Below are 25,621 nucleotides of genomic sequence, written 5' to 3'. Positions count from 1 at the left end.
ACAGTACAAAGAAAAATACTGAGGTTAAAAGTAAATTTCTTGTTGTATGGTGCCTTGGGCAAAACCCGCTTCAACACGCCCCCAAAGTTGTTGAACAATGGGGGTTTGTGTGGGTGCCTCATGCCGTGCCGCCCATCCCATTACCACGTGACCCCTGAAAAAAAAAAAAAAAAAACAGTCAGGAAGAAACAGTAAACATTTTAACAGATCCAACCTAAAAAATTTGAATATATTTTTTAAAGGAATTTCTGTTTGTATTCTAAAATAAATTCTCTAAGGCTAAGACACTAATTCTCCACACTAATTAATTTTAGTTTGAAAACTGTTTGCAGTTTCTTAACATCATCGTTTTAAAAAGTGTGCAGTAATGGAGAGCATTTTCCAACGTTTCTGATTGCGGTGGAAAAAAATGCTATTCTCATGTGGATTAGAGGCATAAACATCAATAGGCCTCATTCATTAAACACGAGCAGAACGAATTTTTGAGTGAATTGTTCATAAAGCCGTTCTGACGTAAATGTTCAGATTCATGAAAGTTTTTGTATTTTCAAAATTTTAGTAAGTACGAACAAAATTTACCCCTGCTACTGACCACGCGTAAAAAATGCGTAAGGCTTTGGAATGTTTTTCTTTCTGACAAACTGCCATGACTAGATTTTGACAGAAGTTAAATGAAATAAGTAAAGAAAAAATTAACTAATAATGGAGTGATCCTGCACTGCGCTTTCCTGTAAATATCAGGAATCCTGCTGGACTCATGCACTTGCATGCTCCAGAGATAGTGCACGCGACACTCACATGAAACACATATGCGCTAATCAGATGAGAAGCATATTAAGTGCTTATGAAGTGCCATACGTGAGATGAATGTAATTGAATTTGCTTGTGTGGGCGCTGAACATTTTTTAAACCCTGTCCATGTTTCCTTAATTCTCTCAGTCTCACATGAAGCCCTTCCAGCTGATAGATAAGCCGATGATGCGCTCATGGATATTTACATACAGTGCATCCATAAAGTATTCACAGCGCTTCACTTTTTCCACATTTTGTTGTGTTACAGCCTTATTCCAAAATGGATTAAATTAATTATTTTCCTCAAAATTCTAAAAACAATACCCCATAATGACAACGTGAAAGAAGTTTGTTTGAAATCTTTGCAAATTTATTAAAAATAAAAAGCGAAGAAAAAAAAACAAAAAAAAACACGTACATAAGTATTCACAGCCTTTGCTCAATACTTTGTTGAAGCACCTTTGGCACCAATTACAGACTCAAGTCTTTTTGAGTATGATGCTACAAGCTTGGCACACCTATTTTTGGGCAGTTTCTCCCATTCTTCTTTGCAGGACCTCTCAAGTTCTATCAGGTTGGATGGGGAGCGTCGGTGCACAGTCATTTTCAGATCTCTCCAGAGATGTTCAATCGGGTTCAAGTCTGGGCTCTGGCTGGGCCACTCAAGGACATTCACACAGTTGTCCTGGAACCACTCCTTTTTTATCTTGGCTGTGTGCTTGGGGTCGTTGTCCTGTTGGAAGATGAACCTTCGCCCCAGTCTGTGGTCCAGAGCGCTCTGGAGCAGGTTTTCATCAAGGATGTCTCTGTACATTGCTGCATTCATCTTTCCCTCGATCCTGACTGGTCTCCCAGTGCCGATAAGATAGCTAAGGTGGTGGGAAAAGCAGATAACCAATTAATCATCCGATAGTTTTTCAAACCAATTTATTGGCTGTTGAAACATTTTCTCATTGTTTCCTTACTATGACAAGCACAGATATACTGTAGAAGCTACAAGAAAATCCTAGATGAAAAGAATTAAGATTTGGTGCATAACGCAAGACTTTTAACTACAAACAAGCCCAAAATACTCTTATTTTGAAATAACTGAGAGTTGGCCTCATTACAATGCTCTATATTATGTATTAACCAAATTAAGCTTTTTATGGCCTATACAGTATATTCACCAGAGAAAGTGTTATGTGTATATATACATTTCACCAGATGAAGTTTAATGAGGAATAAGGATTATTGTTATAAGATATGGAGTTGGAGATACAATGTATGTGCTGATGGGGCACATTTCAAGTATTCAGACACTTAAAGGTGCACTCAGTATTTTTTTCCACAGTAAAAATGTTAAAAAAAATTAATTAACTGAAAATTTTAAACATATGTACGGTATATAACCATGACGACTCACATGAGACGAAGACTCCAGTCATATCCTTAACCTTATAAATGCTGTTTATTCTTTTATTAATCCCCCTCATGGGGTCTGCCATGTTAGGATCACATGACCAGCCAAATCCTACTTGCTTTTTCTCAGTAGCTGCCTTGTTATTGGATCCTTTCACTCATGGATTAAATTAATCATGACTGACTCTGAATAGTACATTTCTACAATGGCATCAATAACTGAACACTATCGTGTTTGATGATGTTGCATCCATTCCCCTAGGTGTCAGTGTAAGTCCAAGACAACATGCATCCAAATTACTGAGTGCACCTTTAACCAATTCTATTATTTTACTGAAACGCAAACCCAATATTTCTCTGTTACCAACAAATTTTTATTTGATAGCACTAAAACTCAGTTACTGATAAAACATTTTATGTTAGAACTTCTTACCTCATCCTTAAAACAAAAATATTGTTAACATAAGTATTTGATCTCTGTGTAGCAAAAGCTGTTTTCAATAAAAAAAATTAAAAAAAATAAAAAAAAAACATTTTTATGGCAAATGACTTACAATTTGCCTTTACCTTAAAACCGCACAGTCAAGTCATCATTACTCATTAAACTTGACCTCCAAGAAATATTTGTAATTCCTAAAAATGGTATTACAGAATGGATGCACGGAATGTAGGGTTGCACGATATATAAAATGTATCTAAATATTGCAAATGTAAATATTGCAATATGCATATCGCAAGGGCTTGTGATAACATAATTAATTTAATACAGTAACAATCATGGCGATCCCGTGACTGCTTCAGGACTCAAGATTTTCCCAATTCATTTTCTCCATTGTCATTTAAACGTTAACAGACTGGCAATAACAAGAGAGAAGAAAAATTTGTGCTGTGTCTTTCAACATACGCTCTGAGGTTCATTTATGTTTTTTTTTCGTGCTATAGGTTGGAGAGAGAGAATGTGCTGTGCCCCGCTCTGTTTGAATGTGCAGCTATTGCAATCTGTCACATGCACCATTAAAAAGCATGAACAGATTAAAAATTGAAAAGATTTTAAGAGAATAAAATAGTTTGTAAAATGCCAATATATTGTGCATTCCTACCCATTTATTTTATTAATTTGGTTTGTATTCCTTTGTTAGACACTATAAAATAAGATCAGACTTTCACTGGCATAAGACAACAGCGGGAGTCCATTGCGTATCAAACTAATGGACTTTGTGTTTGGACATGTACACTCCAGAGCTTTCTCACCAGTTTGGAGTCAATTTTGGCATCCAGTCTGGCATTGCGGATCAGGTTTACTATCCATCTCTCAGCCTCCTCGGGGGTCATGTTCAGCTTATCTGCCAACATGCTGTCCAGAGACAGGAAGAGCACTGAATGAGTGGAAAGATAGAGAGAGGGGGGGAAAAGAGGTTGACCAGGGTCAACAACATGCTGTAGCTCTTATCTTAAAGTAAAAATGAATCATTGTGATAAGAGCATCAAGATAGTGGCGCGAATTAAGACGTTTGTACAATTTCAATAGATTTCATGCATCACCATGTCTACGTTTAAGTGAGAAAATACACTACACAATAGCATTCCAAGTGCGATCTAAATAACACCTTTCAAAGAAACTTAAACATCTGAACAATATCATCTGTGTAAGTGTAAACAAACAGTGTGAAAAAATGCCATGTGGCAGCGATCCTGGCATGAATAAATAAATAGCACTTGTATCCATCTCCTTCATCTCTTTATCCCTAAAGTTTTCTCTGACAAAATCCAACCCATTGCGTAGTCTCTCAGCTTTTGTCAGATTTGGCTGGAGTCCTATTGATCCTTGATGCACAGTGAACTCACAGCATGCTACACTCTATTTACAGCACTAAGAGGATTAGCGCATGCTACTCAATCAGGATTCCTCCAAGGAAGCGGGGCTACCTGATGCTGATGCACTGATGGATCCGACAGAATGTCTCGAAGATGAACAGCAGTGCATTTTCGATGAAATCCTCCAGGCATGCCACCAGGAACAAGTCATTCACCAGCACCTTGAAAACAAACAAAACATTTAATTTCCCATTCAAATAATGAAAACAGATTTAAAAGATTCATATGACTTAGACACATCGGATTCTCAAGTCTAAAGTAAAAAGAAAATCGAGAAAAGAAATGCTTCATTAGACAGTTCTATAGTGTTCTATCTTCTGAAAGTTCTATCTTCTAATTAGTGTTGCACGGTATACCTGTGCCATCCTGGACTTAAGCTGTCTGTACGGTAGTAATATCTCCAAATAGTAGCTGCATTTACGGATCAGACTCTACCTCATAGCGGTATCAGCATGAGTCTGAGCCCAGTGAAGCTGTTCAAACAGGACGCCAGAGATACACTTTTCCAATCTGAACCTTTTTTAACTTGGAACAGCGTTTTAAAATGCATTGCTTATACTGCTAGATGGTGATAAGTGAGCAAGACACAATGGCCAAATACCTCCACCAAATGGGCTGTTCAAACCAAACAGGTTTTTGTGACTATCCACGCTGTTTTGCAATTGACTTTCATTGCAAACATGTGCAAGATGGACGTCTTTGACTATTGGGCCGCGGTTTTAGATGCTGTTACAAACATATACATCATGATGGCGCGGCTTTGTTGTTCAGGAGACGCAAGCGAGGAAGACGAGCCGGTGCGCTGGTCAAACTCCGTCGGCGGGGCTTTCGAACAACGCTGCTGAGCGTTCATCTTGCGAATCTCCGCTCTCTTCCTAACCAAACGGACGTACAACATCTCACCCGCACAAACAAGGACATTTCAACCTCTGCTGCCTTGTGCTTCACAGAAACCTGGCTGAGTGAAGTCATTCCGGACCACAGACGTCAGGGCGACAGGTCTGTAGTCATTCAGTCCTGTGATTTTTGGTTTCTTTGGGACAGGAATAATGATTGAGCGCTTGAGGCAGCATGGGCTGAGTGAAGCCATCTGCCAGGCTTCCAGCTGTTCAGAGCGGATCGAATCGCGGAGTTAACAGGGAAAACGAGAGGCGGTGGAACATGCTTTTACATCAATGAAAGTTGGTGTACAGATGTAACAACGTTAAAGAGGATGTGCTGCCCTAATTTGGAAGTGCTCTTCATTAACTGTAAGCCTTTCTACTCACCGAGTTTTCCTGGTTTATTCTGGTGAGTGTGTATATCGCGCCAAACGCATGTTTGAATGCGGTGCTGCAACAGCTGGCTGATCAAATCACAGAAACAGAACAACAATACCCAGACTCAGTTATTATTATTCTTGGGGATTTTAACAAAGCAAATCTCACACGTGAACTGCCCAAATACAAACAGCACATTACATACCCCACCAGAGACAGGAACATACTGGATCATTGCTACACAACAATAAAGGATGCATATCGCTCTGTCCCTAGAGCAGCTTTGGGACTCTCTGATCACTGTCTGGTTCATTTTCTTCCAACCTACAGGCAGAAATTAAAATCAACAAAGCCAGTAGTAAGGACTGTAAAGAGATGGAGCAGAGCAGGAACTACAAGCCTGCTTCAATTGCACGGATTGGAGTGTTTTTGAGGCTGCAGCCACAGACCTGGACGAGCTCACAGATACTGTTACATCATATATCAGTTTCTGTGAGGATATGTGCATTCCTACTAGGACTTATTTAACATTTAACAATGACAAACTGTGGTTTACAGCAGAGCACAGGCAGCTTCGTCAGGCCAAAGAGGATGCTTACAGGGGTGGGGATAAAGTCTTGTACAATCTGTCCAGGAACACACTGAACAAGGAAATCAGAGTGGCTAAAAGAAGATACTCTGAGAAGCTGAAAACAAGTTTTCAGCTAACGACCCTGCATCAGTGTGGAGTGGCATGAAACAACTCACAAATTACAGGACTCCTACCCCCAACCCTGTGGTGGACCAACAACTGGCTGACGACCTGAATGTGTTCTACTGCAGATTTAAAAGGCCCAATCTCACACCTTACACCCACTCTGACCTTCACTTCACACAAACACCAAGACCTCCTGCAACCCCCCTCCTCCCCCCTCCTGCTACTCAACCTGCACTTAAGATCTGTGAAGATGATGTGAGCCATGTCTTTCGGAAACAAAAGACAAGGAAAGCTTCAGTCCCAGATGGCGTCTCCCCAGCGTGTCTTCGATCCTGTGCTAACTAGCTGGCCCCCATCTTCACACAGATCTTCAACAGATCACTGGAGCAGTGTGAAGTCCCATGCTGCCTCAAGCGCTCAATCATTATTGTGGAAATTACAGGGATGAAAGCTCTAGTGGTTGTATTATATGCGCGAACACACACGTACATGCACAGTGGGTGGTGAACCTTACCAACTTTTTCTGTGTGCTGTCAAAATCAAAGTTAACATACAGGTACTCCACGAACTCTGTGATGAGATCCTTGTATGTGTACGACTCCTGTTGAGAGAGCAAAAAGCAGAGCGGAGCATTAATCTCACACTAATTTGACAGCCAGTGCCAATTTCGTGGGTATAAAACTTGGCGTCGCCCCAAGCAGCACTCCCCTTTAGACTGCATTTAAAAGTGCTGCTAATTCACAAGCCCGGAATCAATACTTAAAAAGGAAGAGCATTTAACAAGTATGAAAGCAATGGAATGAAACGCAGCCTATCAAGCTAGAAACCTTGAAGGGGAATTTGCAAAACTCATTCCTTTGGAAACTTATTAAAACATGTTGCTGTTCTGTGCATGCTAGCTTGCGTGATCTAGGGGTGGGCCAGGATGGTCAACTAGTCATCAAACAGCCAAAAACCAAAAAATCTGATTGGCTTCCATATATTGGTAAAAAAAAAAAAAACGTTTGTAGGGCTGGGTATTGATACAGATTTTCCAATTCAATTCGATTCCGATTCACAAGCTCTCGATTCGATTCCAATATGGATTTATTTAAGTTATAATGTCCCTTTTGCTTACATATAAAATAAATTATCTCCCAGCTAATGCTGTTAATTATACAGGGGACCTTATAACAAGGTTTATTAGGAAAATATTAATTTTACTAATTATATTTTATTAGTTTTTCATCATTTTGGTCACATTTTGGCTTTTTAAAAATGAACAAATAAATGTCTTTTTTCATATATCATTCGTCTCCGCATGCGAAAATGTCATAGCACCATGCTCTTTTTTCTCCTCCCAGTTTTTTTTAGTGCTCAGCCCACCTCTACCGAGCTGAATCCTGATTGGACAATCACAGTCTGTCTCACAAACTTGGAGCAAGTCCTCATTGGCTTAATGTATTAGAACTCGTCTTTTATATATTTTTTCTAAATAGTGAATACATTACACATGGAAGAGTGGCGAGTCGAAAACTGTGAAAAAAAAAATGTGTCAGATTGGTGTCCATACATGGGTAAAAACTTTTGATCGGTGTCCGTGTATGGATACGAAAACCATCTGATTGGTATTCATATATGGGTAAAAATGTGCAACTGATGTCCATATATGATTAAAATACACATCTGACAGGTGTCCTTATATTGGTAAAAAACTATTAAGAGTCTGATACAAGACTTCCTTAATGCCAAACAGTTGTTCAGACAACACACTGTCTGGTCAATTTTGAAAATGTTTCGCACATCCCTAACGTGACCTTTGCCGTGCTATCAAGTACCTGTTGGATGACCTTGACCAGGTCTTTGAGGACTTGCCATCATTTTCTCACGTCCTTGTTGGTGATAACCGCCGTAGTTAGGTAGCGAAGAATGTGGGGACACATGGTCTGAACTGAGTTCAGGTATCAAAACAAAACAAAACAAAAAAAACAACATCAGTTACATAATACAGCTATTCCAATGTTTCTTGAAGAATTCTGTTTTAGCAGCAGGATGCACACTGTCCTCATTTAAAAAAGATATTTAAAAAACATTAAAAACACTATTTTGGTAACATATTGCTGTGTTCTACATTATAGTTTGTTTTATTAAATTAAAATACAAATTATTACAAAAGAAAAAAACTCTTTTGCAGTGAATGTGTATTTTTAACTTTGTCATATGAACAACCAGCCAGTGATGATAGTACGATACTAATTTCAAGTTTCATGAACCCAAGTACACAAAACGGTTCTTGTTTTAATGACTTGTCGTTACTGCTTTGACGAATTGAACGAACAATTCCAGACTGATTCAAATTGATGACTTGTTAGTAACATTTAATGCACAAGTCTGCTTTTATTGGTCCTGTTTAAATATTACATTATAATGATCTTTCAAACCCTCAACACAAGTGTGTCATCTTTGAGTAACTTGTTATATGGTCACGCAAACATGCACTGTTGCCCCTAAAAAAATTGACGCTTTCAGCAGTAAAACCCTTGTTAATGCTGAGTGTTCCTTAGCAACCCACTGAAGTAATCATCACAAACACAACATGCATTTCCTTGCAAGGTACTTTTGCCAAGTGAGAAAGCAGCAGAACAAAAATGTAATGCAAATGTAGTTTGCATCACCTCTACTTTTTAATAAGCAATTTGAGCAAGCTTATTATAGCTAAGTGCAGGGCTGTCATGATTAAGAAATTGTGGTTGATGATTAACTGTTACACACATAATTGCAATTAACTATTTAATAGTTTGTTATGTTCATGTCACTAACAAACAGTGTAAGCTTAATACCCAGACACCTTACACTATACACAAACAAATCATTAATTCAGATTTTAAATCAAAATAATCTTATAATAAAACCAAATTATAAAATAGGCCATACATTTTCTTTAATGTAATAAATTAAGCCATATTACATATTTAAAATTTACATTTTTGCTCAACTTTAGTCTTGGTACACTTTAAATTCACATTGTTGTTTCTTGGAACCCAGCCAACCTGAATATTATTATAGTAAAACAATATTTATTATTTTTATTATTATTATTAATAAAAAATATATTGAATATTCAAATATTATTATGCAATAGTAATACATTTCTGCCCTGAATTCTTCATTTTCCCATATTTATTCTGTCTGATTAAACCCACAAGCGTTCATTTATCATATTCATTTTTTGTATGATTATTATGATTTTATGAATGTAAATGCAAATATTAATGACTTTATAAGGTGTTTGTACTCTAAGTGACACGAACACGAGTAGGGCTGTGTAGTACTGTGAAAAGAGACAAAAATTAATTTAGCTTAAAATTCCCTTAATTTTAATGGCAAATGTGATTAGAATTTAAAGTGCATAAAAATTGTGGTTATCGCAATCAGGTGATTATGTAAAAAAAAGTGACAGGCTTAGCTGAGAGTGGAGCATGCCTATATCTGTTGTGGTACTCACTGCGGTTGATAGAGGAACAGCTCGATGATGTTGTCTCTGCCTTTAGGGTGGTTGAAGAAGACAAACAGAGACCAGTGAATGAGCCACGTCCTCTGCTGAAGAGACTGAAGAGGGGAACTCACCGACTGAACAGTGAGGGGAAAGAAAAACATAGTTTAATTAAAAAATGTCAACATTGCTTGATGCTTCTTCAGTTTCACTTATGTGACACTGTTGACATTTATATTATCGAAGTGCATCCATCTTCAGCCACACAGCAAATAAAAATGCGAAGTGTCTACTTCTCAAAGCTGATGCAATGTAAATGTCATCCTGGTCATTTTATGTGTATAGGTGATCTAATGCCTAAAGTTACTTGTCTGAGCTCCAAGGAATATGGGTAATAAAGCAAATTCCCAGTGTGCAGGATATTGGATTTCTCTAGATGATGAAATATAGCCACAAAGACTCTGTTATACAGGGGAGACGGAGGCTTAAAGAATGCTTGACAGACTTATGTTGTTATCGATGGTCTCTCGTAAGCGGGTCAGGTCTTCCATGGCCACTTCCCAGTTCTGCATGAGGATCTCGGACGCCAGTTTCCCCCAGAGAGAGCTCAGAGCGTTCCTGTCCATGGAGGGAACCTGGGACATGCCAGCAACCAATTAAATATCTTTGTTTAAAAGCAATAAAAATTAACACTATATTTAACAGCAAGTAATGAATCTCTTCCATGTTAACCCTAGAATGTATTTGTGGGTCAAAAATGACCTTGCATCTAGTTTTTAGGACATCATTTTTAAATGAAGTGTTTTTTTGAATTTCTCAATTAAGGTGTCTTCTATCATGTAAAAATACTTTTTTTAACATGTAGCTGAATATTGTTTTTATTATAAGAGGAGTTGCATCACTACCCCAAGAATGCATATGTGGGTCCTATTTAACCCATATGTGTTTCCTATGGGTATCAATGCATTTACACTGGTTTTAATTTGCAATACATTGATTGTTTTTGGTTTCCATTTGTTATGTAATTAAATACACTGATCAGCCACAACATTAAAACCACCTGCCTAATATTGTGTAGGTCCCCGTCGTGCCGCCAAAACAGCGCTCTGTACAATTGTGGTGAGAAGAATATCATCTCAGAATGCTATTTTGAGATGCGGGTTGCCGTTGTTTTGGCAGCACAAGGGGGACCTACACAATATTAGGGCAGGTGGTTTTAATGTTGCGGCTGATCGGTGTACAGTTGTGCTCAAAAATTTGCATACCCTGGCAGAAACTGTGAAATTTTGGCATTGATTTTGAAAATATGACTGATCATGCAAAAAAACTGACTTTTATTTAAGGATAGTGATCATACTATGAATCCATTTATTATCACATAGTTGTTTGGCTCCTTTTTAAATCATAATGATAACAGAAATCACCCAAATGGCCCTGATCAAAAGTTTACATATCCTTGAATGTTTGGCCTTGTTACAGACACACAAGGTGACACACACAGGTTAAAATGGCCTGTGGCTTTTTAAATTGCAATTAGTGTCTGTGTATAAACAGTCAATGAATTTGTTAGCTCTCATGTGGATGTACTGAGCAGGCTAGGTACTGAGCCATGGGGAGCAGAAAAGAACTGTCAAAAGACCTGCGTAACAAGGTAATGGAACTTTATAAAGATTGAAAAGGATATAAAAAGATATTCAAAGCCTTGAAAATGTCAGTCAGTATTGTTCAATCACTTATTAAGAAGTGGAAAATTCGGGGATCTCTCGATACCAAGCCAAGGTCAGGTAGACCAAGAAATATTTCAGCCACAACTGCCAGAAGAATTGTTCGGGATACAAAGAGAAACCCATATGTAACCTCTGGAGAAATACAGGCTGCTCTGGAAAAAGACGGTGTGGTTGTTTCAAGGAGCACAACAGATGATACTTGAACAAAAATAAGCTGTATGGTCGAGTTGCCAGAAAGAAGCCTTTACTGCACCAATGCCACAAAAAAGCCAGTTATAATATGCCCGACATCACCTTGACATGCCTCACAGCTTCTGGCACACTGTAATTTGGAGTGACGAGACCAAAATAGAGTTTTATGGTCACAACTATAAGCGCTATGTTTGGAGAGGGGTCAACAAGGCCTATAGTGAAAAGAATACCATCCCCATTGTGAAGCATGGTGGTGGCTCACTGATGTTTTGGGGGTGTGTGAGCTCTAAAGGCACGGGGAATCTTGTGAAAATTGATGGCAAGATGAATGCAGCATGTTATCAGAAAATACTGGCAGAAAATTTGCATTCTTCTGCACGAAAGCTGCGCATGGGACACTCTTGAACTTTCCAGCATGACAATGACCCTAAGCACAAGGCTAAGTTGGCCCTCCAGTGGTTACAGTAGAAAAAGGTGAAGGTTCTGGAGTGGCTATCACAGTCTCCTGACCTTAATATCATCGAGCCACTCTGGGGAGATCTCAAATGTGCAGTTTATGCAAGACGACCAAAGACTTTACATGACTTGGAGGCATTTTGCCAAGACGAATGGGCAGCTATACCACCTGCAAGAATTTGGGGCCTCATAGACAACTATTACAAAAGACTGCACGCTGTCATTGATGCTATAGGGGGCGATACACAGTATTAAGAACTAAGGGTATGCAGACTTTTGAACAGGGGTCATTTCATTTTTTTCTTTGTTGCCATGTTTTGTTTTATGATTGTGCCATTCTGTTATAACCTACAGTTGAATATGAATCCCATAAGAAATAAAAGAAATGTGTTTTGCCTGCTCACTCATGTTTTTTTTGTTTTTTTTTAAATGGTACATATATTACCAATTCTCCAAGGCTATGCAAACTTTTGAGCACAACTGTATATGGTAAATACCAAGCTCACGTTTATGTTTAATTTGTAAGTATAGAAAGTTGTCATTCAGCCGATGCTTATATCCAAATTGCTTGACATTGCACCCACTACAGGGACAGTCCTCATGGAGCAACCTGAGGTCAGATGCTTTGTTCACAGCAAGGGCACAATGGTCGTAGGTGCTGGACCACTTCTTAGTGTATTTCAAACTGCAACTTTTCTGAGTACGCCTCATCACTCCAAACAACAAATATTGCTACATACAGAAATATAATGCCATTAGGCAATATAGAGTACATAAGGTTGTCATTTTTCAAGTTTACCACTAATTGTTTTTGTAAAAAAAAATAAAAAAAAAAAAACCTTCGATCCTACTCTATTGTAATTATATGTATGTGTTTGTGTGGGTAGAATTGTTGAGACATTTCACATTTTACCACCAAATATGGAAATTGCCTATATTTCTGTTCCATATCTGTCACTCACTCAATGTTGTGTCGATGTAGTGACACTAGGGGTCACTCTTGGGAGCCCGAGACACCTCTGGTCTTTGATAAAAGGCTAATGAAAATTGGACATACGGGTATAAAAGGAGCTGGTATGCAGCCACTCATTCAGATTTTCTCTTCGGAGCCGAAAGGTCATGCTCACTGAACTGAATTGCCACGACTGTTCATTCACCTCTGCTAGATCTGACGGCGCATTTCAGGATTTGAGGTCCCCAATGGGACCACCTCCGCCGGGTATCCCCCCACGGACCTCCCATTCCCCAGCACGCTCGTATGCCCCGATCGGGCTTCTGGATGAGTCCGCCGGCTTATCTCACGGTGAGTTTGACCTCTTATCCGGAGCCCATGAAGGTGATGAGCTCTCGAGCGCAGCATCAGACAGCGGGCTCATCCAGTCGAACACGGAAGCCTCAGCTGGGCTCCTCCCTTCGGGTGCGGACGGACAGTCACAGGCTGACGCGGAGATGACGGACATGCTTTCCTGGGCAGCCACGAGCATCAGGCTAGAGTGGAACCCTCCACTCTCCTCTGAACCCTCACGGCTCAATGATTGGTTCCTGGGCTCGCAGCGCCGCTTACAGCCACGCCCTGCCCCCGTTCCTTTCTTGAAGTGCATGAGGAGCTGACAAGGTCGTGGGAGGCACCTTTTACTGCCCGGTCCCGATCTTTCAGCTCCCCTGCCCTCACTACCCTCGATGGTGGGGCAGCCAAGGGCTATTCGGCAATGCCCCCGGTGGATAAGGTGCTCGCGGTGCACCTATGCCGGCAGAGCACTACCACCTGGCAGGGGCACCCAAAGATCCCGTCCAAGGCCTGTATGTTTATGTCGTCCCTGACGGCCAAAGCCTGCGGTGCTGCTGGACAAGCCACCTCCACCCTGCACGCCATGGCTCTCCTGCAAGTCCACCAAGCCAAGGCGCTAAAAGAACTGCACGAGGGTAGTTCTGCCCCGGGATTGATGCAGGAGCTGCGCTCGGCGACCGACCTCACTCTCCGGGTGATGAAGGTCACGGCACGGTCTCTCGGGCGGGCGATGTCCACCTTGGTAGTCCAGGAGCACCACCTTTGGCTCAATCTGGTCGAGATGGGAGAGGCCGACAAGGCACGCTTCCTTGCTGCCCCATTTCTCTGGTTGGCCAGTATGGCGACACCGTCGAGAACTTTGCCCAGCAGTTCTCAGTGGTAAAGCAGCAGACGGAGGTTATCTGGCACATCCTGCCCCGGTGCGGCTCAAGATCCCGCACCCCGTCTGCTCGTCGCCAACGGCGTCTCCCTGCGGTGACTGCACCGGCTCCGCCGCAGCCCGACCCTTCAGCCCGGCCCCGGCGTGGAGCCCACTGCAGGAAGCAGACACCACCCCTCTCACGGCCGCCAAGAACCCGTGAAAGGCTTCGAAGCGCCCCTGAGACTGGCAACCCAGGGATGACGATACCCCCTGCTTTAGAGCTGGTAAGCAGACCACTCCATCCCCCGGTGGAGGGCCAGGAGGAGAATCTTTTGTTACCTTTGTATTTAATTGTGCCACATGCCCAAGTGGCTGTGGTACCCAAGAGTTCAGCAAGAGCGGTTTCCTTGTTCCCTGGGTCACATACTTGGTGTGCATGGCTGTCATCACGACCACCGTCCACCACTCCATTTTTGGGCAGGTTTGGCGCTGCAGCGGCGGTCTCCCCACCCCTGAGTGCCCAGCTGTGGCACAAATCCGCCCCCGATGTGACAGTCTCCACAGGTCATGAGGACAGGCGGTGGGTTGCGGCCAATCTTGGACCTGCGAGTACTGAACCGGGCTTTACACAGACTCTCGTTCAAGATGCTGATGCAAAGACGCATTCTAGTGAGCGTCCGGCATCAAGATTGGTGGTAGACCCGAAGGACGCGTACTTCCACATCTCGATTCTACCTCGACACTGACCCTGCCTGCAGTTTGCATTCGAGGGTCGGGCGTATCAGTACAAGGTCCTCCCTTTCGGTCTGTCCTTGTCCCCTCGTGTCCTCACGAAGGTCGCAGTTGCAGCTCTTGCCCCGTTAAGGGAAGTGGGCATTCGCATTCTCAACTAGCTCACTCTCGGGATATGTTATGTGCACACAGGGACCTGGTGCTCTCGCACCTCAGCCGACTAGGGCTTCAGGTCAACTGGGAAAAGAGCAAGCTCCTCCCGGTTCAGAGCATCTCTTTTCTCGGTTTGGAGTTGGACTAAGTCTCGTTGATGGCACGCCTCATGAATGAGCACGCACAGTCAGTGCTGACCTGTTTGAAGGCGTTCAAACAGAAAACAGCAGTTCCACTGAAACTCTTTCAGAGGCTCCTGGGGCATATGGCATCCTCAGCAGTGGCCACTCCGCTCAGGTTGATGCATATGAGACCGCTTCAGCACTGGCTTCAGACTCGAGTCCCGAGATGGGCATGGCACCACGGGACACATCGCGTGGCTATCATGCCGATCTGTCACCACCTCTTCAGCCCTTTGACTGACCTCACGTTTCTACGGGCAGGCGATCCCCTAGAGCAGGTCTCCAGACTCGTGGTTATGACAGACGCCTCCAAAACAGGCTGGGGCGCTGTTTGAAATGGGCACGCAGCCACCGGCTTATGGACGGGCCCGCAGCTGCATTGGCATGGCAACTGCCTCGAGTTGCTGGCAATTCTGCTCGCCCTGCGGAGGTTCCGGCCATTGATCCAGGGCAAGCACGTGTTAGTTTGGACAGACAACATGGCAATGGTAGCATATGACAACCGTCAAGGCGGTCTGCGCTCCCATTGTATGTCACAACTCGTCCGCAGTCTTCTCCTCTGGAGTCAGCAGCACCTCAAGTCGCTGCGAGCCACTCACATCCCAGCCGACCTCAACACTGCAGCGGACGCGCTGTCACGGCAGGTTACCCTCAGGGGAGAGTGGAGACTCCACCCTCAGGTGGTCCAGCTGATCTGGAGTCGATTCGGACAGGCACAGGACAGGCACAGAATCCTCCCACTGCCCGCTCTGGTACGCCCTGACCGAGGCACCTCTCGGTATAGATGCGCTGGCACACAGCTGGCCCCCTGGACTTCGCAAATATGCCCCAGTGAGCCTACTTGCACAGACCCTGTGCAAGGGTAGGTGCTCCGCATGTGGCGGTTCCCCGTAGGTAACCCCATGCGACGTATATCTTCCGCTAATTCGTTTCCCTGTTGGCAGACTGCATCTTCCTTGGGCAGAGGCCCCTCTGTCCCAGTCACTATGCTTGTAGTAACTCCTCCCCCGTAGGGTAGGACCTACCATGGGACTTCTCCACATGTCATACTTCCGACATAGGTTGGCAAGACCATGTGACGTATTTCCACTTAAATACCCCCCCCTCTGGGTGGGGTGTGGTCTCCACGGTGTCTTCCCCTTGGGAGGGAAGTCGGTTAATCCCCCTTTTTTGCGGGGGAGTGGAAAAAAGGGGATAAGAGGCCACGACTGGGCTAGCCTGTCTCTATCTTTTGGGTAGTCGACTTGTCCCCAAAGGGCCATTCGACACTCATAACAGTGTTGGGGGAGGTTACGTGGTCACAGTGGTCTGCCCGTCACACACCGCCAGTTCAAGTAACACAGTTCAGCCAGTTGCGGCATTTCGTATAGGGACCCCAAGTGTCACTACATCGACACAACGTCGAGTGAGTGACAGATAGGGAACGTCCTGGTTACTTGCGTAACCTCCGTTCCCTGATGGAGGGAACAAGACATTGTGTCCCTCCTGCCACAATGCTGAACTACCCACTGAAATGGCCAGGACCTTGTCTCGGCACCTCAGCATAAAACCTGAATGAGTGGTAGCATACCAGCTCCTTTTATACCTGTATGTCTGGGTGAGTGGTATGCAATTACCTCTCGCCAATTTTCATTGGCCTTTTATCAAGACCAGAGGTGTCTCGGGCTCCCAAGAGTGACCCCTAGTGTCACTACATCGACACAACATCTGGTTCCCTCCATCAGGGAACGGAGGTTACGCAAGTAACCAGGACGTTTTGATTTACACAGTCGCCCAAAACTCCTACTATAATTTTAATGTGTCCGAAACTCTTCAGAATTGAATAAAAGATATATCAACACTTTAAATTTTTTTATTACTAATTTAAGTTTTATAAAGAATAAGCATCTAGATTTCACTAGGGTCTTTTTTGACCCACATATGCATTAAATGGGGTTGAAGTTACATATTTGTTCACAATTCTAAGGTTAATTTGAGTTTTTGTTATAACCAAGAGCAAGACAACTGACAAGATATTAGTTGTTTGCTTGGTTTATTTCTGATATATTGTAGTGGGTAACCCCACCCATATTTAAATCTTATTGGTCCAAATTTCCACTGCAAATAGCTGTATATAATACTGAATATATTCTGACTGGCTGTGATTTTGACACATCGCAGCAGCATTTTATTTTCAGCACAGACAAAAAAAATTACTTGTCTTATCATGCCTGGTTAGGGCGTAAAGTCAACAATGTCAGCAATTTTTTTTAGGGCCAGGTATTGCCAGCCATCTCACGATACATATTACGATACATATGTCACGATTCAAAATACTGTGATACATCATGATCGATTTCCTTATGATTCACATGCTCTCAACTTTATTCCAATTCATATCGGCATATTTCAGTTATGTCCATTTTTGCTTACATAGAAAGAAATTCTCTCTCAGCTAATGTTTTTTACCAGTAGTTTTTCATTTGGTCACATTTTAGATTATAAAAATATAAAAATTTCATGTATTCCACCAATAAATATGATGTCAAAAATTGCGTATGTGTGAGTGTATGTGTGTGTGTATGTGAGAGAGAGAGAGTTTATTGTTTAGATGCCTAACATGTCCTATTTACAAGTATTTACATCAGTATATAGAACACATGCTAAAACCTGGTACTGTCTCTTTAAGGAAAAGGACATTAACACCAATGGAATCGAATGTCCCATTAAAATTAAACATTTATTTTAGCTTTTTTTTTTTTTTTTATCAACATCTTATGTAAAGACCAAAGAGGGAATTATAAGAGGCATTATCAATGACAAATGGATTACGTGGATCTTATCTTTGGACACACATCACAAGGCAAACCAAACTTTTAATCTCAACACGCAGTGAAAGGATGCTGAACTTGGTGCTGAACTGATGAGTTAAATCTGAAATATTATCAGGCAGTGGCCAATTACATAAATTTTAACCCTATAATGTTGTGTGTACCAAATATGATACACAATGTTTAACAGCTCCTGTTTACTCTGTTCAAGCTGTCAAGCCAAATGACCTATGGTATGCAAGTTTCACATGTTTATGGCACCATCTAGTTGTTATTTGTGAAAAAAATGTGGTGTCAATGTTTTACATTGAACTATTTAAAAGGGCACAGACTTGCGCGAAAAGTGACTCTTATGTTGGGATAAATGGCAGCTTATTTTAATTAACTGACAATAATGATTATATTGTGTTGGGCCTCATGTATTCAGATAGACGACAAAGGCAGGCCTAACACAGTCGTAAAAACCTAACTCAAGCCCCCACATTCCAAGTCGTAAATTATACTGATAAAAATCGCGCCAAAATCAAACAAAGGGAGTCCAAAACAGACTACAAATCCCATGAAGCCTTGCTCACTAAAGGATTGAACTCTCAACTCCTATTGGATGAGGCACACAACAGAACGCACCTCAAACCATGACATCATCAGGAGTTGAAATACCTCTGAAATGCTTCTGGGATTTGCTTCCAGCAACTTTGTTTGCAGTGTGAAGACGCAGCTCATCGCTGCTCTCAGCTGCAACCTCGTGGCACAAGGAAGTAACGTCCGACTTGAAACTGTGGCCATACAATTTCCATCTCGCTGGACGAGTTGAGATTACTCTGTGTTCAACCGAGCACTCTAACAGATCCTAAGGAGACCACCGAGCAATTCGCATCTTCATCCATTTGCCTACAGAAGTGAAGAGATTAAAGATATCTCTTCCCTCTTCAATCAAGTCGACATTTCTGAGTTCTCCGCCAGCCCGCCGAGAATCAACAGCCGTACCGCCCGCCGACAGAGCGAGGAAACGGCCTCCCGTCATCACCCAAGACTCAAGGAACCGGGTCAGAGTTAAAGGACGGAGGAAAACACATTCTACCTGTGTCCTCATGCGATTCAAGTAAGAGGTTTACGTCTGGGCAGAGATAGAATATTATAGTGTGCTATTCTTGTGTTTCAAGGTTTTTGCTTGTACAGTTTACGGACCGCCATGTCCGCTCATTATAAATACTCAGGGTATTAATTATCACAAATTTGTTTTGCTGTTTTGTGGTCCAACCAAATTGGACTGTTGTGCAATTTCGCCATCGCGGGTGAGACAGGTAAACTGAGTTCATCCATTAAAGAGTCAAAGTACGCAGGACAGTTTACGAGCCGTCCACCGCGTCTCTGAGCGATGAACTAACAGCTGCTTTCTCTCCCACGATCGCGAAATCGGCTTTAGGGCCGTCACTTCTCTCTCTCTCGTACTAACCACACACACATGCACGCGACACCTCACAAACATTCTGGCGCACATTTTTGGCTCCTAGATAGCTTAATGCTAAAGCCCAGCTTTGTCCCTAAGCTATCGTACAAGCGGATACACGCGGTAACTGGTAGACACCATTGACTGGTTTCTTGCCGCCCCCATTCGCGGTCATATTCCCTGGCCGTAAGTATTGCGTGACATACTCTCCACGAGAGTCACATCCGCCATTTCGTGCACGTCCCTCCTTACACACACACACATACACTGTCACACACACACCTAATGTGTTATAGGATTATTTTTATTTCCATATCTAATCATATCACTGTTTAGTTTGTAGTTGTAAGTCGGAAGTTTATTGACTGCATTGTATTAATTATTAATTGATATTACTGCATAAATAAACTTTGTTTATATTACAAAGAGAAGTGTTTTGGTTTGTTTTGCATACGCCTGTGTCATGCTGACAGGATGTCAGTGCTCAGATTCAAACCTTCATTCATTGTTTTTTTTCCCGAAAATCAATATTCTTCGGATGTCGATTTTCCTAAGAAAACAATCTAATATTGAGACTGTTTTACTGTCTGGTTATTAGTCCCTGATTCCAGGGTGGTGCCCCATCAATGTTAATCCTTATTAATATTCTATTGATTTTTGATAATTGATAATTATCTTTGATGATTGTTGAATTTGAATGATCAATAAGCTAGTGTTAATTTTAATTAATGTTTCATCGATGTTAACAATTAATGATTATCTTTGATAACTGTTGATTTAAAGGATTAAAAAAGCTAACACTGATTCTCATCAATGTTCTATTGATTTTAATAATTAATAATGATCTTTGATAATTATTAATTATTGCTAATAACCAAACCCGCTCCTAAACGTAGCACACTACATTTACTGGAGCCCCATATGAGGTTTTAATGAGTTAGGTTCAATTAATTAATTTAAATATTAATTAATAACTAAAGAAATAATTATTAATTATTTCTGATAGTAAAACTGATCTAAACAACCAGTAAAGCCCTACAATTGTTACTGATATTTTAAAATGAGTATTTGCTGAATATAAGCAACTTATGCTTGGTTAAAAATGTGATATTATTTTATTGAAAAAGCCAGTTGAAATCATATGTATCAAATACTGTATGATACAACAGGCTTTTGAGCTGTATCTCTCAATCACCATTACATCAGATTCATGCCCATGATAAAAAATAAAAACAAATGAAGCAAAATAAATCACAGAGCTTTGAAAATTCTGACATATACGTTCTATAAGATATTTAAAGTGTTAACTAATATTTCTGTGTATTTTCATATATGCAACCAGCTCTATCATTATAAAGATCTCATTATTTTGCATTACAAGCAAAATAATGAGATACAATACATAAAATAAAAACTGTTTATTGAAAGAGTTTTTATATTTTACAATATTTTATTAATATTGTATTTGATGTGCTGAACATGATCTGTGATGCATTTCAATCCATATTTTTAGACCAAGGAGAGGAAGTTGTCATGGTCAAACTCTCAAACATCTGGTATCTCTGAAAAGCCAAGGGAACCCTCTGATAATACCCCAAGATTTACCACTGTAGCATATATGGGCTAAGAAAAACTTAAGCCTAATCAGAACCAGAATGACCTTTATTGACAAGTGTTCTCACGTACAAATAGAATTTTTTTAATTTATTTTTTTGTGATAGGAGAAACAAGTGCACACAGAACATTACAGTGAGACACAGAATATAAAACAAGGTAAGAGTATAAATAGACATACAAATAATAGGACATATAACATAGAATGGCGTATGAACATGTGCAAGTGGTAATGTATGTGCAAGGTAGGGGTATGTACAGTTATTTAATTAAATATGAGTGAATTTACATATGTACATGAGATATTTAATGTAAGATACATAAAAAAATTTCCTTTTATAGTTTGTCTAATGGTACTAAAAACAGTTTAATGTCAAAATTTTATACTTTTCTGACAATTCTTTCATATGTTAGGCTTTACAGGGTTAAGTCATGTTAGTTTGTGATATACTCTCATTGAAAAGTGCTGTGCATAAAGTAAAAGATCGATTTTGGGATTTTAAGAATCATTATCGATATAATAAAATGAAGATTGTGCTTAGTAGGAAAATCAATATTTTTGCATGGCTCTAGAGAGGACCAGCGTGTCTGTGAGAGAAACTGGCTCAGTTTCAGTCTCTGTTGCGCCTCATATAAGAGTTGCAATGAGAAACTCCACTCTGAGTTTGCACTTATTTAGATGACCTGTGTCTTCGTTTGCACTGCGTCTTCATTGAACTGCTGGACATGATATTAATACATAAATAGTTGAATAAAAATACCAATAATGGGATCTAAAATATCAATACAATATCATAAGGAAAAGTACTGCAGTATATTGATATCTGATAGTATTGGCACAACCCTACTTTTTTATTAATCAATAAAATCTAAAAAAAAAAAAAAAAAAGGTAAATAATTAAAAATGCAACTGTAAATACTTGCATTTAAAATTTCACTTAATATACCCTGGTACAAGCTAAGCAACATTTAAAATGCTTCTCATTTACACTGCACAACACTTGCAGGCTAACGTATGTTTGCAAAACCTTTCTTAATGCTGGAAGCTATTTGACTGTAACTGTTACTGGTTGTTCGTTCAGGTAAATTACGAAAAGAAAAAAAAGCAGTTAAGACACCCAGGGAAGTACAGGTCAAATTAATTTGCGTCTACTTTTCACTCATGTTTTTTTTTCTCCTACAGCACTACCCAAGGCTGTAATTTCAGAGTCTATTTCACACTTCACAAATCACATTAACTTCTAAGGAACAGAATAACAGATTAAAGTTGTCGCTACATGAAAAACACCACTTACAAGCACACGGAAGAAGTAGAGATACTCACCAGCCCCTGAGTAGTTGCCACATTCGTACTGGAACTTGGCATAGCAGTAAAGTGTATCCAAATATTCCTGACGAAACTGAAGCGTCAGAAAACACAGATATTCAACAATGAATTAAGATGTAAATTAGCTACTCTGGAAAAAAATAAAAAATACAAAAATAAAAAAACAGCCACTGACAAGCAGCAATCAAATAGTGTATTATTGAAGTGTAATTTGATATACAGTAAGTGGAAATTGTATTTTAGCAACAACAACAGAAAAAAAAAAAAAAAAAAAAAGAAAAAAGAGCAAACTACTGCATGCAAAAAATGTAAGGTGATGTGTGTTCACCTCTGATGTTATAATACTTCCTCCTATCCCAGCTTAATATGTAGAGGCAACTTTAAAGTAAGCTATTCATACATTAATTCCCCAGGAAAGTGGTAACAGTCTCCAGCCTGACTGCAACATTGACTCAATCAATGTTACGAGATTGGGGCACTACAACCTGGAGGGGGCGTGTTTGGGTAACCTGTATAAAGTCATTATTTTTGCAATTCCATTTTCGGCAGAAATTCCACGCCTCACCTTAAAGAAATACAATAATTACAAACTGCGAGGTGCAAAACTTACACTATGTTTGTCTGCTAAATATTCAAACAGCATCCTCCCATCTCTAAGTGAAAATAACAGCATGATAGAAGTGATTTCCTGATTTTATATACATTAGACAAGAAAAATCCTCCTTATAGACCTCGATGTGCTTTCATTTAAAACCTTGGGTCAAACTGTGTACAGAAGGCATGAAACGAAACACTTACAATGTGGAATGTCTTTGTTGGGATAAAGTTTCTTATATACGTCCATGGCGAAGTCCACCATGTTTGTGTCGCTGAGAAGATCCAGCTTCCCTTGAAGAAGTTCTTTCTCATTGTAGATCTGAAAAAGTGAGCAACAAGCAGGTTTAACAACTTGTATTTTGTCTACACCAGGTTTATTGAAATTACAGGAAAGCTGAATACATCAGAAAGCAAACCCTACAGCAGGGCTAGTCAACTGACGGCCTGCGGTGCAAATCCAGTCCGCCAATCATCTTTGTTTGGCCCTCCGACTGATTTTTTATCAAACTGTCTCGCCATCCGAAATATCAGAGCGCTCTCTGTGCAAAACTTAGTGTTCATAGGCGTGAGCCTTAGCAATCAGCAGTGAGTTTAACAGTGCTCAAAGGCACATGCAACAGCATTCAGCCATTCAACCAGAGCGTGTTTAAGCTTTTCTGGCGAGTTTAGTTATACTGCTTTGCTAAACATGGAACACACCATTTAAGTGAGCATTTGATAGCTTCTTTTTCAATCAAATTGTGTGGAGTGTGGTCAAATCTACAGAAGTAAAAAATTATCACTGCAGTTGTGACAGAAATGTTGTCAGCACGTAAGCACATTAGGAAACAAAAGCAGTCGATTATGAAAACTTAACGTTCAAAGAAAATGCCCTGAAAAGTTTGCTTTTTATTCACTATTCCTGAAGTGTCAAACAATCATGTCTCATCTGTTCAGTGTCTGTAGGGCTTGGAAAAAATTATAACGTGAAACTGAACCTGCAAATATCCTGATTATATTTGGATCTATACAGCTGTGAGTCAGACCTCTCAATCATGAACAGCATCAACTCAGTTTGTTCTTCTTTTACCAATGATTACCTACACGAAATTCTGGCTCTTGTGTGCAAATTCACAATATTTGCAGGACTAATTTTTTTCCTCACTGAATAGGATGATACTTTATAGAGAAAATGGAAGAATAGACAAAAAAAAAAAAAAAAAGTTTAATTTCAATGCATTCTTAAGTAAACATGACCATGTGGGTTGATATTGTGAGAGGGATTTAGCAGGTCTAAATGTTTCTCATCAGTTTTAACAATCAGTAAACAATAGCCCTAAAATGTTAAAATGCTTATTATGTCTTTGTTTTGTTTGTTTGTTTTTTCAAAGTAAAGTTGATAAAAAATGATTTGTCAGTTAAAAGTATAAGTTATGTTTGTTCTTCAGCCAGATCTTATGAAGTAATTTATGGCCAGACCTTAAAAATTATAACTCAGTATACAGTATACCCTGTGACTATTTTAAAAATAAATGCACTGTATTAAGGTTTTTTTTAACTAACATGTTGCGATGAAAGAGTTAGGGTTAGGGTTAGGGTTAGGGTTAGGGTTAGGGTTAGGTTAGGGTTAGGGTTAGGGTTAGTTTTGGCCCTAACCCTTTGGCTTACTTTTGGCCCCCGCCAAGTTTTCATTTGGATAATCTGGCCCCCGAAAGATAGTTGAAGAGCCCTGCCCTACAATATGAAACATAAGATCTGAAAATGTAGAAAACCTGTTGAATAAATTTAAAAGGGCCTTTCATTATTCATAACATATTCTTAATAACAATGTGAGCTCATTCAGAATTATGCATATTGCAGAATACAACAAAGATTTAAATGGACGTGCATGAAAGCTAATGCATGAATATATTGTATCTATATTTTATCCACATTAAAGACTGACAATACAGCCCTTTATCCATCTCAAGTACTGCAATACTACTATGGTACATGGTACAGAATGATACATAATACTTCAAGATACTTAAAAAATATATATATTTTTAAATAGCTAAGGTACGGGATACTAAATACTAGTATATTCTTACTTGAAATACAGCTGATCTACCAGCGAACTGTTAATGTAATCTTGATTATAAGTGTGACATTTCTGATCAAATATCAGATCAGAAATCCGATAGCTATCCGGCTACACGTGGCGCTGCTCATGTTGCACCTAAGAATAAATGAAATATATTTTAAGAGTATTGACTGTATTTTCTTGATTTTTTACAGAAAGGAATTCCAGTAACGGAAAAAATAATGTCGGTTTAAAAAATGCACGATATTGTTGGTTAGATCGTACTCAGCCATTTTTGAAAAGACACGAGCTTATGAAAAAAAAAAAAAACTTTATGTAAGCACAGTTGAAGACAAGGGTTGTGGTCCTGACCTACACCATCATCTCTGTACTGCCAGACTCTTAAAAAAGCAAACATTCTCACTTCGCCAAATTCTCTAAAGACAAAACTAAATTGCTCCTCGATGTAAATTCTACTGGAAATCCTGAACTGACATTATAGACTGGAGGAAGACTTGGTGCCTAATAAGTAGACCTACTGTATTTAAAAGGCCAAAGCAATTAAAGTAATTTATAAAGTATAGAGCTTTTCACAGTAGGCCTACATGTCCTCTCAAAGCAGCTTCACAGAAGGTCATGCCTTAAAGGGATAGTTCTCCCAAAAATGAAAATTCTCTCATCATTTACTCACCCG

The 25,621-nt window shown here is 40.2% G+C and overlaps 1 pseudogene; it reads right to left on the bottom strand.

Moving 5' to 3' along the window:
- Positions 1–1,563: 1,563 nt before the first annotated feature.
- LOC127421414 (eukaryotic translation initiation factor 3 subunit E-B-like) lies at positions 1,564–25,220 on the bottom strand (annotated as a pseudogene).
- Positions 25,221–25,621: the final 401 nt, after the last annotated feature.

This window comes from Myxocyprinus asiaticus, chromosome 30 (assembly GCF_019703515.2).
Source record: "Myxocyprinus asiaticus isolate MX2 ecotype Aquarium Trade chromosome 30, UBuf_Myxa_2, whole genome shotgun sequence".
NCBI lineage: Eukaryota > Metazoa > Chordata > Actinopteri > Cypriniformes > Catostomidae > Myxocyprinus > Myxocyprinus asiaticus.
This window is presented reverse-complemented; position numbering and strand designations above follow the sequence as displayed.